The sequence below is a fragment of the Pseudophryne corroboree genome, chromosome 6, assembly GCF_028390025.1.
Source record: "Pseudophryne corroboree isolate aPseCor3 chromosome 6, aPseCor3.hap2, whole genome shotgun sequence".
Lineage (NCBI taxonomy): Eukaryota > Metazoa > Chordata > Amphibia > Anura > Myobatrachidae > Pseudophryne > Pseudophryne corroboree.
Window position 1 is genome coordinate 28,343,344 of NC_086449.1, and position 19,747 is coordinate 28,363,090.

The following is a 19,747-nucleotide window of genomic DNA, read 5'->3' on the forward strand; positions in this document are numbered from 1 at the left end:
CGGTCAGGGTTGGATTCAATCTGGCCTGGATCCATGGGTTTTACAAATAGTGTCCCAGGGTTACAAACTGGAGTTTCAAGACGTTCCCCCATGCAGATTTTTAAATTGAATTTGCCAGCTTCTCTTCCAGAAAGAGAAGCAGTAACAGCGGCAATTCAAAAATTATGTCAGGACCAGGTCATAGTCCTGGTACCTTTGCCACAACAAGGGGTTTTATTCAAGCCTCTTTGTAGTTCCGAAGCCAGATGGCTTGGTCAGACCGATCCTAAACCTAAAAAATCTGAAACGGTACAAGTTCAAAATGGAATCACTCAGGGTGGTGATTTCCAGTCTGTAGGAGGGGGATTACATGGTGTCAGTAGACATAAAGGATACTTACCTGCGTGTTCCTATTTATCCTCTTCACCAGACTTATCTGAGATTTGCGGTTTAGGACTGCCATTACCAGTTCCAGACGTTGCCTTTCGGTCTCTCCATGGCGCCGAGGGTATTCACCAAGGTGATGGCAGAGATGATGGTCCTCCTTCGTCAAAAAGGAGTCAGTATAATTCCTTATCTGGACGATCTCCTGATAAAGGCGAGATCGAGGGAGCAGGTGCTGCAGAACATCACACGCTCCCTGTCTCTACTCCAATAACACGGTTGGATCATAAATCTTCCAAAGACACAGGTGGAGCCGACGACAAGATTGTCTTTTCTCGGGATGATTCTGGAAACAGACGTTCAGAGAGTTTTTCTTCCGGCGGAAAAGGCTCTGGAAATCCAAAAAATGGTAAAACAGTTATTGAAACCATCACGTGTGTCAATCCATCAGTGCATTCGGTTGTTTGGAAAAATGGTGGCGGCCTACGAGGCCATACAGTTTGGCAGGTTCCATGCCAGAATATTCCAGTGGGACCTGTTGGACAAATGGTCGGGATCCCACCTACACATGCACCGGAAGATAGTTCTGTCGTCAAAAGCCAGGATTTCACTCCTGTGGTGGCTACACAGTTCGCACCTACTAGAGGGACGCAGGTTCAGGATTCAGGACTGGGTCCTGGTAACCACGGATGCAAGTCTCCGAGGCTGGGGAGCTGTCACTCAGGGGGAAAACTTCCAAGGAAAATGGTCAAGTCAGGAATCCTGCCTTCATATAAATGTCCTGGAATTGAGAGCCATTAACAACGGCCTTCAACAATCGGTACATCTTCTTCAAGATCATCCCGTGCAGATCCAGTCGGACAATGTAACAGCAGTCGCGTACATAAACCGTCAAGGCGGAACGAAAAGCAGAGCGGCAATGGCAGAGGTGGCGAAGAACCTCCTCTGGGTAGAAAAGCATGTACAGGCTCTGTCGGCAATTTTCATTCTGGGAGTAGAAAACTGGGAAGCAGACTTCCTCAGCAGACACAATCTTCATCCAGGAGAGTGGGGCCTCCACCAAGAAGTCTTTGCAGAAGTGACAAGTCTTTGGGGAGTTCCTCAAAAAGACATGATGGCATCTCGTCTCAACAAGAAGCTTCAGAGATATTGTTCCAGGTCGAGAGACCCTCAAGCAATAGTGGTGGATGCGCTAGTGAACCAGTGGGTATTCCAGTCAGTGTATGTCTTCCCTCCACTTCCGCTGATCCCAAAAGTTCTCAGGATCATAAGAACAAGAGTTCGAGCAATCCTCATTGCCCCAGACTGGCCAAGGAAGGCTTGGTACCCAGATCTTCAGGAGTTGCTCATAGAAGATCCTTTTCCTCTTCGCGAAGACCTGCTGCAGCAGAGGCCGTGTGTGTATCGGGACTTACTGCGGCTACATTTTATGGGATGGCTGTTGAGCGCCGGATCTTAGCCCGAAAGCGTATGATGAAAGAAGTCATTCCCACACTTATTCAGGCCAGGAAAGGAGTAACATCGAAACATTACCACCGTATTTGGAGAAAATGTGTGTCTTGGCGTGAAGCCAAGAAGACTCCTATGGAAGTTTCACTTGGGACGTTTTCTCCATTTTCTGCAGGCTGGTGTGGAGGTGGGCCTCTGATTGGGATCAATCAAGGTCCAGATTTCGGCCTTGTCAGTGTTCTTCCAAAAACAATTGGCTTCTCTTCCAGAGGTTCAGACCTTTGTGAAAGGGGTTCTGCACATCCAGCCTCCATTTGTGCCTCCAGTGGCACCATGGGACCTTAATGTGGTGTTGCAGTTCCTTCAATCGAACTGGTTTGAGCCTCTACGAGAGATAGAGTTGAAGTTTCTCACTTGGAAAGTGTTGATACAACATGAAGATATGGCAGAGTTGAGAACTCTTCAACATTTTCTTCCAAAGGTGGTTTCATCTTTCCACATAAACCAACCTATTGTGGTGCCGGTAGTTACTGACACGTTCACTGAATCAAAGTCTCTAGATGTGGTTAGAGCTTTGAAGATTTATGTCGCTAGAACAGCTCGAATTCGGAAAACAGAGTCTTTGTTTGTCTGGTATGGTCCCAACAAGATTGGGTGTCCTGCTTCCAAGCAGACTATTGCGAGTTGGATCAGAGGTACGATTCAGCAAGCTCATACTACGGCTGGATTGCCGATACTGACGTCGGTGAAGGCCCATTACACTAGGAAGGTGGGCTCATCCTGGCCGGGGGGTCTCGTCATTACAACTTTGCCGAGCAGCTACTTGGTCGGGGTAAAACACGTGCAAAATTTTACAAGTTTGACATCTTGGCCGATGAAGACCTCAAGTTCTGTCAATAGGTGCTGCAGCATCATCCGCACTCTCCCGCCTGTACTGGGTCATGAAGTGGACCCCAGCATCCTCTAGGACGTATGAGAAAACAGGATTTTAATACCTACCGGTAAATCCTTTTCTCCTAGTCCGTAGAGGATGCTGGGCGCCCGTCCCAGTGCGTACTTTACCTGCAGTTTAGTTCATTAGAGTTACACAGGTTGTTTTATTAGTTCAGCGTGTTGCTGTAATTGGTTCATGCCTGTTGGCGTGTGTCATGTTGAATGCCATGTTGTGCGGCATGGTTGAGGTGTGAGCTGGTATATATATCTCACCACTAGTATTAAAGTATATACTTTCCTCAAAATGTCCGTCTCCCTGGGCACAGTTCCTATAACTGAGGTCTGGAGGAGGGGCATAGAGGGAAGAGCCAGTTCACGCCCATTGAAAAGTCTTAAAGTGCCCATGGCTCCTGCGGAACCGTCTATACCCCATGGTCATGAAGTGGACCCCCGCATCCCCTACGGACTAGGAGAAAAGGATTTACCGGTAGGTATTAAAATCCTGTTTAATGAAGTATTTCTAATATAGTAAACTGTATTTTAAAAACTAAATCTAGAGGGTTTTGCCCCCCCCATACCCATATCCTTAGACCCCCACTGTAAAATTATGTCCCTGCCCCCTGTCAAAAATAGCCCCCCAATGGAAATAGATACTCATCTCCATCCAGCCCCACCCCCTCATGGCAATGGATCCGTGTGGGAGAACCACCATCCTCAATCCCAGTGTCTATGGGACCCCCACTATTTAGTGCCCCCATATGTCATTTATTATTTTAAATTTATTCTTCCCTCTAAGCAAAACCTTTTTGAGGGGCAGTGATCCCACTCCAGTGCCAAGAGATGACCCCTGTTACCTTCCCATCCACCCACCCAATATAGACCCATCTCCACACCTTATAGCAGAGTGCAGGAAAGCGTCAGTCGGGAGGAGAGGGCTGATGATCATGCATTCTGGTGTGTGATTTCTGGAGTGATGAGGGCGGTCACAGACCACAACATCACACCCTGGGGGCCACAGCAGTAGGAGGAGGAAATCCATTCTGCTAAATATACACTGCTCAAAAAAATAAAGGGAACACTAAAATAACACATCCTAGATCTGAATGAATGAAATGTTCTTATGAAATACTTTGTTCTTTACATAGATGAATGTGCTGACAACAAAATCACACAAAAATTATCAATGGAAATCAAATTTATTAACCCATGGAGGTCTAGATTTGGAGTCGCACTTAAAATTAAATTGGAAAAACACACTACAGGCTGATCCAACTTTGATGTAATGTCCTTAAAACAAGTCAAAGTGAGGCTCAATAGTGTGTGTGGCCTCCACATGCCTGTATGACCTCCCTACAACCCACACAAGCGGCTCAGGTAGTGCAGCTCATCCAGGATGGCACATCAATGCGAGCTGTGGCAAGAAGGTTTGCTGTGTTTGTCAGCGTAGTGTCCAGAGCATGGAGGTGCTACCAGGAGACAGGCCAGTATATCGGGAGATGTGGAGGAGGCCGTAGGTGGGCAACAACCCAGCAGCAGGACCGCAACCTCCGCCTTTGTGCAAGGAGGAACAGGAGGAGCACTGCCAGAGCCCTGCAAAATGACCTCCAGCAAGCCACAAATGTGCATGTGTCTACTTAAAACGATCGGAAACAGCCTCCATGAGGGTGGTATGCGGGCCCGACGTCCACAGGTGGGGCTTGTGCTTACAGCCCAACACTGTGCAGGACGTTTGGCATTTGCCAGAGAACACCAAGATTGTCAAATTCTACACTCTTCGCAGATGAAAGCAATTTCTCACTAAACACGTGACAGAGTCTGGAGATGCCAAGGAGAACGTTCTGCTGCCTGCAACATCCTCCAGCATGACCGGTTTGGCAGTGGGTCAGTAATGGTGTGGGGTGGCATTTCTTTGGGGGGCCGCACAGCTCTCCATGTGCTCACCAGAGGTAGCCTGACTGCCATTAGGTACCGAGATGAGATCCTCAGACCCCTTGTGAGACCATATGCTGGTGCGGTTGGCCCTGGGTTTATTTTTTTTAAGCAGTGTATATATATATATATATATATGGCAAGAAATTGAAGAAGCAGGGAGCGCCAATAGTGCATTAAACGAGTACAATGATTTTTATTTTTTTAAAAAATCCAAATCGGTCACAAGTAAAAAAAAACCGTACCATAAAAGGCGGTCAAACCACCGCTTGTATAACCAGCTTAATATTTTACCCCACTGTGCAAAGCAGTGATCTCGATTTCAAATCCACAACGTCAGACCACGCGTGGTCTGACGTTGTGGATTTGAAATCGAGATCACTGCTTTGCACAGTGGGGTAAAATATTAAGCTGGTTATACAAGCGGTGGTTTGACCGCCTTTTATGGTACGGGTTTTTTTTACTTGTGACCGATTTGGATTTTTAAAAAAAATAAAAATCATTGTACTCGTTTAATGCACTATTGGCGCTCCCTGCTTCTTCAATTTCTTGCCAGGACTTCCACCCGTTCGGGATCGGGTATTATTGGGGAGGCGACAGCTGGAAGTTCCAGAAGTGCATACTGACAAATTTCCTTTCCAAACGATATTGGCTGTCAGCGAGTTCGAAGATCACTTCTTCTTGTTCAATCTTGAGGACATTTGACCTCTATGGGACTTTATATATATATATATATACATTATAACATCTGAAAGAAGGTTTATTACCTTTTTTGTTTGCGCTCATACTTTTTGTTTGTTTTATTATATATATATATATATATATATATATATTTCTCCAAGTCTGGCACTCCGCTGACATAAATATCATACTGCACCCGGTGCCTTCCTCATGTAAACCTGCACGGCTCCACGTAATATAACCCTCCAATGGCGGCACTCCAGGGTTCAAGAAAAAATGACACAAGTCGGCTGTTTAAGGCAACGTTTCAGCGCCGTTCAGCGCTTTTATCAAGCCAGTTACAAATGTGATTGACACATACCGGTATTTAAGTGCTCCCACCACCATAGGCTCCGCCCACTTCCGTATCCAGGTCACCCCACAGACCTGCTCAGGTTGCAGGGCTGTTACCATAGTAACCTAACAAATCACCACAACTGTGTAATGCATGAATACAAATAGATACACATACATATAATTAAAAAGACAAACAATGATTACAAACAACAGGCTGTATCTGAGAACCACAAACAGTTACATCTAAACAACAGCATTATCAAACTGTTATTTATTCAATATCTTTAGCTGTAGAAAATTTAATAGCATAATATCAATAGAAGTAACAACATTAAAGGAGCAACAAATGTATCAAGATATTTCATGTCGTGACTTACACTAAAAGCTATAAATGCTACATTATAAAGAACACTGCTAATCTCAATCAAATAAAGACCTGTAAGCCCAATGTCTCATTTAGGCCACGGGGAACCAATGTATCGAGACGCATGATCCATTCACACTCACGTTGTAACAATTTTACAGACCTGTCTCCACCTCTAGTAAGTGGCGGCACATGGTCTATAATCCGATATCTCAAAGTAGACAAATTATGTTTTGCCTCAGCGAAATGACGTGCGACAGGTTGTACACTCGACCCTGAATTCAAAGCTGCACGTATGGCAGCACGATGTTGTGCCATGCGTTCACGAAAAGTAACTTCAGTTTTGCCTATATACACCTTCGCACATGGACATGTGATGGCATAGACAACAAACCGGCTAGTACATGTAAGCCGGTGTCTAATGTCAAATTTTCGACCTGTGAATGGATGGTGAAAACTCGGGCCCGTCTGTAAAAAGCCACAAGTGGTACAATTCGGACACCTGAAACAACCATTTTTAGGTTTGCCCAAGAAACTCCCATGTGCGGGTTTATTCATACCTGATATATCATTACGTACCAGGTAATCCCTGAGATTCTTGCCTCTTTTATAGCATACCATTAATGATTTGTGTTGGAGAGCCGGAAGGTTTTTGTCAGATTCAACTATTGGCCATAAGGCTTTCGCTTTTTTATTGATCACAGAACTCATATGTGTGTAACGATTACTCCACATATGACGATTGGAACAGTTATCCTTTTTCTTAGACACCAATAGTAAATCAGGGGATACTGCCATGGCCTTGGTTTTTGCCTTAATCAAATCATTAATTCCATAGCCTCTCTTTAAAAATTTCTCAAACATGGAATCTAATTGTCTTTCTCCCATCTCCCTATTGGTGGAAATGCGTAATGCTCTTAAAAATTGTGAATAGGGGAGGGCATGTTTCAAGGGCTCAGGGTGGGCACTAGAGGCTAATAAGTTATTTCTGTCTGTCGGTTTAGTATACAACGCCGGGCATAGCCTGCCTTCACATTTGGTTAAAGCTACATCAAGAAAATTTACACAATTAGCATCCAATGTGTAGGTAAACTTTACTGGGCTGTCACTGGCATTGTAGGTATCCATAAGTGTTGTAAACTCGTCAGCTGTACCTCCCCATATGATCAACAAATCATCTATGTATCTATAAAATGCTAAGATTTTATCAGAAACACAGACATCAAAAAAGAATAGATCCTTTTCAATACGGAACATGTAGGTATTGGCGTACGATGGGGCCACATTGGACTCCATCGCACACCCCGATGTTTGTAGGTATGTCTTACTATCGTAAAAGAAATAATTTCTTGTCAGTACCAATTCCAAAAGTCTCATGAAGAAATCCACAGGAGGACCCTGAAACAGTGCATTATCTGTAATCAACTCTCGTGTAGCCTGTAATCCCGCACCATGTGGGATGCAAGTATACAGGCTACTTACATCTACAGAACACAGCAAACAAGAATCGGGTAGCTCAGGTAACCTTTGTAAAGACAATAGCAACGTATTGGTGTCCTTCAAATACGTTGGTCTTGCCTGTACACATGGTTGTAGAATGGCGTGGAGATAGGCTGATACAAGGACCCCCTAGCAGCGATGATAGGTCGCCCTGGGGGTTGATGAAGATTTTTGTGAATCTTAGGAATCATGTATAGAAGTGGTACAATAGGGTATTGAACCACTAAAGCACTCTTAATCTCACTGGAGATCCACCCTTGTGTATGAGCTTCACTCAACAAACTGTCAAGTTCATTCTTAAATGTGACCATAGGATCAGCATCTAACAGTCGATACGTAGATTATCCTTTAATTGACGCTCAACTTCCAGTTTATAATCACTCAGATTTAACACCACCAATGCCCTACCCTTATCTGCCTGTCGAAAGACAATTTCTCTAACGTCCTAGTGGATGCTGGGGACTCCGTCAGGACCATGGGGAATAGCGGCTCCGCAGGAGACAGGGCACAAAAGCAAGCTTTTAGGATCACATGGTGTGTACTGGCTCCTCCCCCTATGACCCTCCTCCAAGCCTCAGTTAGGTTTTTGTGCCCGGCCGAGAAGGGTGCAATCTAGGTGGCTCTCTTAAAGAGTTGCTTAGAAAAAGTTTTTAGGTTCTTTATTTTCAGTGAGTCCTGCTGGCAACAGGCTCACTGCATCGAGGGACTTAGGGGAGAGATTTTCAACTCACCTGCGTGCAGGATGGATTGGATTCTTAGGCTACTGGACATAGCTCCAGAGGGAGTCGGAACACAGGGCTCGCCCTGGGGTTCGTCCCGGAGCCGCGCCGCCGACCCCCCTTGCAGATGCTGAAGATGAAGAGGTCCGGAACCAGGCGGCAGAAGACTCTCAGTCTTCATCAGGTAGCGCACAGCACTGCAGCTGTGCGCCATTGTTGTCAGCACACTTCACACAGCGGTCACGGAGGGTGCAGGGCGCTGGGGGGGGGCGCCCTGGGCAGCAATGTATAATACCTGTATGGCGAAAAATACATCACATATAGCCCTTGAGGCTATATGGATGTATTTAACCCCTGCCAGATATCTAAAACTCCGGAGAAGAAGCCCGCCGAAAAGGGGGCGGGGCCTATTCTCCTCAGCACACAGCGCCATTTTCCCTCACAGAAAGGCTGGTGGGAAGGCTCCCATGATCTCCCCTGCACTGCACTACAGAAACAGGGTTAAAACAGAGAGGGGGGGCACTGATTTGGCGATATGTATATATATTAAAATGCTATAAAAGGAACACTTATATAAAGGTTGTCCCTGGATAATTATAGCGTTTTGGTGTGTGCTGGCAAACTCTCCCTCTGTCTCCCCAAAGGGCTAGTGGGTCCTGTCCTCTATCAGAGCATTCCCTATGTGTGTGCTGTATGTCGGTACGTGTGTGTCGACATGTATGAGGAAAATATTGGTGAGGAGGCGGAGCAAATTGCCTGTAATGGTGATGTCACTCTCTAGGGAGTCGACACCGGAATGGATGGTTTATTTATGGAAATTACGTGACAATGTCAACACGCTGCAAGCCGGTTGACGACATGAGAGGGCCGGCGAACAAATTAGTATCTGTCCAGGCGTCTCAAACACCGTCAGGGGCTGTAAAATGCCCATTTACCTCAGTCGGTCGACACAGACCCAGACACGGACACTGATTTCAGTGTCGACGGTGAAGAAACAAACGTATTTTCTTTTAGGGCCACACGTTAAGGGCAATGAAGGAGGTGTTACATATTTCTGATACTCCAAGTACCACAAAAAAGGGTATTATGTGTGAGGTGAAAAAACTACCTGTAGTTTTTCCTGAATCAGATAAATTAAATGAAGTGTGTGATGATGCGTGGGTTTCCCCCGATAGAAAATTATTGGCGGTATACCCTTTCCCGCCAGAAGTTAAGGCGCGGTGGGAAACACCCCACAGGGTGGATAAGGCGCTCACACGCTTATCAGAACAAGTGGCGGTACCATCTACGGATAGGGCCGTACTTAAGGAGCCAGCTGATAGGAGGCTGAAAAATATCCTAAAAAGTATACACACACATGCTGGTGTTATACTGCGACCAGCGATCGCCTCAGCCTGGATGTGCAGAGCTGAGGTGGCTTGGTCGGATTCCCTGACTAAAAATATTGATACCTTTGACAGGGACAGTATTTTATTGACTATAGAGCATTTAAAGGATGCATTTCTATATATGCGAGATGCGCAGAGGGATATTTGCACTCTGGCATCAAGAGTAAATGCGATGTCCATATCTGCAAGAAGATGTTTATGGACACGACAGTGGTCAGGTGATGCAGATTCCAAACGGCACAAAGATGTATTGCCGTATAAAGGGGAGGAGTTATTTGGGGTCGGTCCATGGGACCTGGTGGCCAGGGCAACTGCTGGAAAATCCACCGTTTTTTACCCTAAGTCACATCTCTGCAGAAAAAGACACCGTCTTTTCAGCCTCAGTCCTTTCGTCCCTATAAGAGTCATATCTGCCCAGGGATAGAGGAAAGGGAAGAAGACTGCAGCAGGCAGCCCATTCCCAGGAACAGAAGCCCTCCACCGCTTCTACCAAGTTCTCAGCATGACGCTGGGACCGTACAGGACCCCTGGATCCTACAAGTAGTATCCAAGGGGTACAGATTGGAATGTCGAGAGGTTTCCCCCCTCGCAGGTTCCTGTAGTCTGCTGTACCAATGTCTCCCTCCGACAGGGAGGCAGTATTGAAAACAATTCACAAGCTGTATTCCCAGCAGGTGATAATAAAATTACCCCTCCGACAACAAGGAAAGGGGTATTACTCCACACTATATGGTGGTACTGAAGGCTAGGTGAGACCTATTCTAAATCTGAAAAATTTGAACACTTGCAAGGGTTCAAATCCAGATGGAGTCACTCAGAGCAGTGATAGCAAAGAACAAGGGGACTATATGGTGTCCCGGGACATCAGGGATGCTTACCTCCATGTCCCAAAATTTGCCTTTTCTCACCAAGGGTACCTCAGGTTCGTGGTACAGAACTGTCACTATCAGTTTCAAGACGATGCCGTTGGATTGTCCAAGGCACCCCGGGTCCTTACCAAGGTAATGACCGAAAGGAGGATTCGTCTTCAAAGAAAATGGACGACCTCCTGATAAGAACAAGGTCCAGAGAACAGTTGGAGGTCGGAGTAGCACTATCTCAAGTAGTTCTACGACAGCACGGGTGGATTCTAAATATTCCAAAACCGCAGTTGTTCCGACGACACGTCTGCTGGTCCTAGGGATGATTCTGGACACAGTCCAGGAAAAGGTGTTTCTCCCAGAGGAGAAAGCCAGGGAGTTATCCGAGCTAATCGGGATCCTCCTAAAACCAGGAAAAGTATCAGTGCATCATTGCACAAGAGTCCTGGTAAAAATGGTGGCTTATTACGAAGCGCTTCCATTCGGCAGATTTCACGCAAGAACTCTTCAGTGGGATCTGCTGGACAAATGGTCCGGATCGCATCTTCAGATGCATCAGCGGATAACCCTATATCCAAGGACAAGGGTGTCTCTCCTGTGGTGATTACAGAGTGCTCATCTTCTAGAGGGCCGCAGATTCGGCATTCAGGATTGGATGCTGGTGACCACGGAGGCCAGCCTGAGAGGCTGGGGAGCAGTCACACAAGGAGTGTGATCAAGTCTGGAGAATTCTCTCCACATAAATATACTGGAGCTAAGAGCAAATTTATAATGCTCTAAGCTTAGCAAGACCTCTGCTTCAAGGTCAGCCGGTATTGATCCAGTGGGATAACATCACGGCAGTCGCCCACGTAAACAGAAAGGGCGGCACAAGAAGCAGGAGGGCAGTGGCAAAACTGCAAGGATTTTTCGCTAGGCGGAAAATCATGTGATAGCACTGTCAGCAGTGTTCATTCCGGGAGTGGACGACTGGGAAGCAGACTTCCTCAGCAGGCACGACCTCCACCCGGGAGAGTGGGAACTTCATCGGGAAGTTTTCCGCATGATTGTGAACCGTTGGGAAAGACCAAAGGTGGACATGATGGCGTCCCGCCCGAACAAAAAATGGGACAGGTATTGCGCTAGGTCACGAGACCTTCAGGCGATAGCTGTGGACGTCCTGGTAACACCGTGGGTGTAACAGTCGGTGTATGTGTTCCCTCCTCTGCTTCTCATAACCAAGGTATTGAGAATTATAAGACATAGAGGAGTAAGAACTATACTCGTGGCTCCGGATTGGCCAAGAGGGACTTGGTAACCGGAACTTCAAGAGATGCTCACAGAGGACTAATGGCCTCGGGAGCTAAGAAGGGATTTGCTTTCAGCAAGTACCATGTCTGTTCCAAGAGGAACCGTGGCATCGGCCTTTAAGAAAGGACCTGCTCCAGCAGGGACCTTGTCTGTTCCAAGACTTACCGCGACTGCGTTTGACGGCATGGCGGTTTGAATGCCGGATCCTAAGGGAAAAGGCATTCCGGAAGAGGTCATACCTACCCTGGTCAAAGCCAGGAAGGAGGTGACCGCACAACGTTATCACCACATGTGGTAAAAATATGTTGCGTGGGTGAGGCCAGGAAGGCCCCACGAAAAAATTTCAACTAGGTCGATTTCTGCACTTCCTGCAAACAGGAGTGTCTATGAGCCTCAAATTGGGGTCCATTAAGGTTCAAGTTTCGGCCCTATAGATTTTCTTCCAGAAAGAATTGGCTTCAGTTCCTGAAGTCCAGACGTTTGTCAAGGGAGTATTGCATATACAGCCCTTGTGTGCCTCCAGTGGCACCGTGGGATCTCAACGTAGTGTTGGGATTCCTCAAATCATATTGGTTTGAACCACTCAAATCTGTGGATTTGAAATATCTCACATGGAAAGTGACCATGCTGTTGGCCCTGGCCTCGGCCAGGCGATTGTCAAAATTGGCGGCTTTGTCTTACAAAAGCCCATATTTGATTTTCCATTCGGACAGGGCAGAACTGCGGACTCGTCCCCAGTTTCTTCCTAAGGTGGTGTCAGCGTTTCACCTGAAACAACCTATTGTGGTGCCTGCGGCTACTAGGGACTTGGAGGACTCCAAGTTGCTAGACGTTGTCAGGGCCCTGAAAATATATATATATATATATATATATATAATTCCAGGACGGCTGGAGTCAGAAAGTCTGACTTGCTGTTTATATTGTAGGCACCCAAAAAGCTGGGTGCTCCTGCTTCTAAGCAGACTATTGCTCGTTGGATTTGTAGTACAATTCAGCTTGCACATTCTGTGGCAGGCCTGCCACAGCCAAAATCTGTAAATGCCCATTCCACAAGGAAGGTGGGCTCATCTTGGGCGGCTGCCCGAGGGGTCTCGGCTTTACAACTTTGCCGAGCAGCTACTTGGTCAGGGGCAAACACGTTTGCAAAATTCTACAAATTTGATACCCTGGCTGAGGAGGACCTGGAGTTCTCTCATTCGGTGCTGCAGAGTCATCCGCACTCTCCCGCCCGTTTGGGAGCTTTGGTATAATCCCCATGGTCCTGACGGAGTCCCCAGCATCCACTAGGACGTTAGAGAAAATAAGATTTTACTTACAGATAAATCTATTTCTCATAGTCCGTAGTGGATGCTGGGCGCCCATCCCAAGTGCGGATTGTCTGCATTACTTGTACATAGTTATTGTTACAAAAAATCGGGTTATTATTGTTGTGAGCCATCTTTTTTAGAGGCTACTTCATTGTTATCATACTGTTAACTGGGTTCAAATCACAAGTTGTACGGTGTGATTGGTGTGGCTGGTATGAGTCTTACCCGGGATCCAAGATCCTTCCTTATTGTGTACGCTCGTCCGGGCACAGTACCTAACTGAGGCTTGGAGGAGGGTCATAGGGGGAGGAGCCAGTACACACCATGTGATCCTAAAAGCTTGCTTTTGTGCCCTGTCTCCTGCGGAGCCGCTATTCCCCATGGTCCTGACGGAGTCCCCAGCATCCACTACGGACTATGAGAAATAGATTTATCGGTAAGTAAAATCTTATTATCGTCATATGTGCACAAATTGCTCAATGCCATACGTTCCTCCCTGGACAAATTCCAGAATGGTGGTTTCTTTGCCAGGGGGGACTCACACACCTCCTTATCTAATAGCCTAGTAAATGTTTTAATAGAGGCGTTGTTGCTAACTGGATCAAATTTAGAACGAGCCTGTATTTTGCGCAATTGTGGGGGTAATGTGGTGGGACTAGGAGGTTTATTACCAAAAAACTCCTTGATCTTTAAGCTACGATTAAGCTGGTATGACTCAATTTTCCAACGTATAGGATCAAAGGGTACGGTCGGGACAAATGAAAGACCTTTGCGCAAAACACTAAGCTCATTCTCTGTCAAACTTCTATCAGATAAATTATAGACTAGGTCTTCCTCGCCTTTGGGGGTTTGTTTTGCCCACCTCTACGGGTGTACCTGGACTTTGATCTAAAAAACGGGCCCTAGTACGTGGCCCAGATGCTGGATTCTTGACACCCCTACCTCTACTCTGACTACTGTCATTGTCACTCTCAGTTGTACCAGTGTCGTCTGACCTAACACCCCTTTCTTTATTCCAAGTCCGCCTAAACAAAGGACGTCTATTATTACTGGGGTAAGCCCCAGTTAACCAAGGATACACACGCTGTTGGGTATAATCCATGTCAACCTTCCTCCTTTTATCAGCTTTAAATTTACCAAGTTCATTTTTATAGACCTCAAGCTGAGAACTCAGTTTTGTAATCCAATCAGTTTGTTTGTCAGTAGACAATGTAGCCAAATGATTAGATTCAAAAGTAACAATCTTGTCCTTGATGCAAGATACTTCACGTTTGGATTCTTCAATAACTAATAATATTAAATCAAAGGAACATTTATTTAAAATAGCTGTCCATTTTTTGCAAAATTCTACATTAAATCTCCCAATCGTGGGTGAGTTTTTAATCCTAAACCCACGCGGGATACGTTTATCCTTATAATAGTTAGATAGAGTGATCCCATGGTATAATTTTTTCTTGAACCCTGGAGTGCCGCCATTGGAGGGTTTTATATATATATATATATATATATATATATATATATATATATACATATATATATATATATCTCCGTACGGTGTAGCTGCCACTCAATTACAAAAACATATGACCGAGGTGCCCTCCTTCAAGTGTACAAAATGAATGGCCTGCAATGGTGGGAGACAGAAGTCCACTGCCCCGTGTCACAAAACCAGGTGGCACTCCACGGATTTGGTGAAAGAAGTAAAAATTTATAAATGAAACAACATGAGGGTCTGACGTTTCAACACCGCGGCGGGTGTTTTTTTTCAAGGACACATGGTGAAGCAAACAGTGGTTGAACAATTCTTACCTTAAATACTTTACACACGCCATTGCAACCAAACGGGCACGGGTGGCGGGAGAGTCTCTGGCGGCGCCAGCGTCCGGCCACAGAGAATGACGTCACCGTTGCCAGGCGACCAGCCAGTCGCACGCCATTTCAAACTTTGCCAACATCCATTATCTAGTTTGAAATATCAAATAGTGGATCATATCCCTATCTCTACTAGAGGCGGCGATAGACAGAAATTGCTGTCACAACGTGAAACACGGTGGATTGTCCTGCTGAACACTGTAGCACCGCATGGACTTAATGAAAAATTAGCATGGAGCGTATTCCTTTAATGACACACCGTTGCTATTTAATCATCATGTCTCTAGTTACCACTGCTTTTCCTTAACATATAACATTGAGCCCAGTTCAGTAGTGCAGGATGTGACAGAGCTGTTTTCCATAGTCAGTCATTATTGTTTCTCTGACGTCCTAGTGGATGCTGGGGACTTGTGTGTATATTATAGAACCGGGAATTAATATTAGAAAGCTCAAAGTAAGCAAATGCTTGAATCATAAAAATAAGAATTTACTCACCGGTAATTCTATTTCTCGTAGTCCGTAGTGGATGCTGGGGACTCCGTAAGGACCATGGGGAATAGACGGCTCCGCAGGAGACTGGGCACAATTAAAGAAAGATTCAGGACTATCTGGTGTGCACTGGCTTCTCCCCCTATGACCCTCCTCCAGACCTCAGTTAGATTTCTGTGCCCGGCCGTGCTGGATGCACACTAGGGGCTCTCCTGAGCTCCTAGAAAGAAAGTATATTTTAGGTTTTTTATTTTACAGTGAGACCTGCTGGCAACAGGCTCACTGCAACGAGGGACTAAGGGGAGAAGAAGCGAACCTACCTAATTGGTGGTAGCTTGGGCTTCTTAGGCTACTGGACACCATTAGCTCCAGAGGGATCGCACACAGGACCCGACCTCGTCGTCCGGTCCCGGAGCCGCGCTGCCTTCCCCCTTACAGAGCCAGAAGCAAGAAGTGTCCGGAAAATCGGCGGCTGAAGACTTCTGTCTTCTCCAAGGTAGCGCACAGCACTGCAGCTGTGCGCCATTGCTCCTCATGCACACCACCCACTCCGGTCACTGATAGGTGCAGGGCGCTGGGGGGGGGGGGGGGGGGGGGGGGGGGGGCGCCCTGAGCAGCAATATTAACTCCTTGGCTGGCAAAACTGACACCATATATAGCCCCAGGGGCTATATGGGTGTAAATTACCCCTGCTAGAGTTACAAAAACAGCGGGAGAAAGCCAGCCGAAAAAGGGGCGGAGCCATCTCCCTCAGCACACTGGCGCTCCGCTGGAAGGATCGCTCCCTGGCTCTCCCCTGCAGTCCTGCACTACAGAAAGGGTAAAAAAGAGAGGGGGGGGGCAATAAATTTAGGCGCAGTATATTTATTATAAGCAGCTATAAGGGAAAACACTCTGTATAGTGATATTCCTGTGGTATATAGCGCTCTGGTGTGTGCTGGCATACTCTCCCTCTGTCTCCCCAAAGGGCTTTGTGGGGTCCTGTCCTCTGTCAGAGCATTCCCTGTGTGTGTGCTGTGTGTCGGTACTGCTGTGTCGACATGTATGATGAGGATAATGATGTGGAGGCAGAGCAAATGCCTGTGAATGTGATGTCACCCCCTGCGGGGTCGACACCTGTGTGGATGGACTTATGGAAGGAATTACGTGACAGTGTCAGCTCCTTACATAAAAGGTTTGACGACATAGGACAGCCGGCTACTCAGCTTGTGCTTGTCCAAGCGTCTCAAATGTCATCAGGGGCTTTAAAACGCCTGCTACCTCAGATGGCAGACACAGATGTTGACACGGATACCGACTCCAGTGTCGACGACGATGAGACTAGTGTACCTTCCAATAGGGCCACCTGTTACATGATTGAGGCAATGAAAAATGTATTACACATTTCTGATAGTACCCCAGGTACCACAAAAAAGGGTATTATGTTTGGTGAGAAAAAACTACCAGTAGTTTTTCCTGCATCTGAGGAATTAAATGAGGTGTGTGAGGAAGCGTGGTCTTCCCCCGATAAGAAATTGATAATTTCTAAACGGTTACTGGCAGCGTACCCTTTCCCGCCAGAGGATAGATCACGTTGGGAAACACCCCCTAGGGTAGATAAAGTGCTTACGCGTTTATCAAAAAAGGTGGCACTACCGTCTCCGGATACGGCCGCCCTAAAGGAACCTGCTGATAGAAAGCAGGAGGCTACCCTTAAAGCTATATACACACACACGGGCATTATATTGCGACCAGCTATTGCATCGGCATGGATGTGCAGTGCTGCAGCTGCGTGGTCAGATTCCCTGTCGGAGAATATTGATACTCTGGCTAGGGACGATATTTTGCTGACAATAGAGCATATAAAGGACGCTGTCTTATACATGCGTGATGCACAGAGGGATATTTGCTGGCTGGCATCAAAAATAAGCGCAATGTCCATTGCCGCCAGGAGGGGGTTATGGACATGGCAGTGGTCAGGTGATGCCGATTCAAAACGGCACATGGAAGTTTTGCCTTATAAGGGGGTGGAACTGTTTGGGGATGGTCTTTCAGACATCGTTTCCACAGCTACGGCTGGGAAATCGACATTTTTGCCACAGGCTACCCCACAGCAAAAGAAAGCACTGTATTATCAGGTACAGTCCTTTCGGCCCCAGAAAAGCAAGAGGGCTAGGGACTCATCCTTTCTGCCAAGAGGCAAAGGTAGAGGGAAAAAGCTGCAGCACACAGCTAGTTCCCAAGAGCAGAAGTCCTCCCCCGCGTCCGGTAAGTCCACAGCATGACGCTGGGGCTGCACAGGCGGACCCGGGTACGGTGGGGGCCCGTCTCAGGAATTTGAGCGCACAGTGGGCTCTCTCACAGGTGGATCCCTGGATCCTTCAAGTAGTATCTCAGGGGTACAGGCTGAAATTCGAGACGTCTCCCCCCCGCCGTTTCCTAAAATCTGCCTTGCCAGCAACTCCCTCTGCCAGGGAGGCAGTGTTGGTGGCTATCCAAAAGCTGTATGCACAGCAAGTGATTATCAAAGTACCCCTCCTTCAACAAGGAAAGGGTTACTATTCCACAATGTTTGTGGTACCGAAACCGGACGGTTCGGTGAGACCCATCTTAAATTTAAAATCCTTGAACACATATCAAAAGATTCAAGTTCAAGATGGAATCGCTCGGGGCGGTTATCGCGAGCCTGGACGAGGGGGATTACATGGTCTCCCTGGACATCAAGGATGCTTACCTGCATGTCCCCATTTACCCTCCTCACCAGGAGTACCTCAGGTTTGTGGTACAGGACTGTCACTATCAGTTCCAGACGCTGCCGTTTGGGTTATCCACGGCACCGAGGGTCTTTACCAAGGTAATGGCCGAAATGATGATACTCCTTCGGAAGAAGGGGGTTTTAATTATCCCGTACTTGGATGATCTCCTGATAAAGGCGAGGTCCAAGGAACAGTTGTTAGTGGGGGTAGCACTTTCTCGGGAAGTGCTGCAGCAGCACGGCTGGATTCTCAATATCCCAAAGTCACAGCTGGTCCCGACTACACGTCTTCTGTTCCTGGGAATGATTCTGGACACAGACCAGAAAAAAGTGTTTCTTCCAGTGGAGAAAGCCGAGGAGTTGTCATCTCTAGTCAGAAACCTCCTAAAACCAGGACAGGTGTCGGTACATGAATGCACGCGAGTCCTGGGAAAAATGGTAGCTTCGTACGAAGCAATCCCGTTCGGAAGGTTCCACGCAAGGATTTTCCAGTGGGACCTGTTGGACAAGTGGTCCGGATCGCATCTCCAGATGCAGCAGCAGATAACCCTGTGGACAAGGACCAGGGTGTCTACTGTGGTGGCTGCAGAGGGCTCATCTTCTAGAGGGCCGCAGATTCGGAATACAGGACTGGGTCCTGGTGACCACGGATGCCAGCCTTCGGGGCTGGGGAGCAGTCACACAGGGAAGAAATTTCCAAGGGCTGTGGTCAACTCAGGAGATTTCACTACACATAAATATCCTGGAGCTAAGAGCCATTTACAATGCCCTAAGCCAAGCAACACTCCTGCTTCAAAACAGACCGGTACTGATCCAATCAGACAACATCACGGCGGTCGCCCATGTAAACAGACAGGGCGGCACAAGAAGCAGGAGGGCAATGGCAGAAGCCACAAGGATTCTCCGATGGGCGGAAAATCACATGCTAGCACTGTCAGCAGTGTTCATTCCGGGTGTGGACAACTGGGAAGCAGACTTCCTCAGCAGACACGACCTTCACCCGGGAGAGTGGGGACTTCATCCAGAAGTTTTCCAATTGATTGTAAACCGGTGGGAAAGACCACAGGTGGATATGATGGCGTCCCGCCTCAACAAAAAACTAAAAAGGTATTGCGCCAGGTCAAGGGACCCTCAGGCGATAGCTGTGGACGCTCTAGTGACACCGTGGGTGTACCAGTCGGTTTACATGTTTCCCCCTCAAGGTGCTGAGAATAATTCGAAGAGGAGGAGTGAGAACTATACTCGTGGTTCCGGACTGGCCAAGAAGGACTTGGTACCCGGACCTTCAAGAGATGCTCTCAGAGGACCCATGGCCTCTACCGCTACGGCGGGACCTGCTGCAGCAGGGGCCCTGCCTGTTCCAAGACTTACCGCGACTGCGTTTGACGGCATGGCGGTTGAACGCCGGATCCTGAAGGAAAAAGGTATTCCGGAGGAAGTCATCCCTACCCTGATCAAGGCCAGGAAGGATGTCACTGCAAACCACTATCACCGCATTTGGCGGAAGTATGTGGCTTGGTGTGAGGCCAGGAA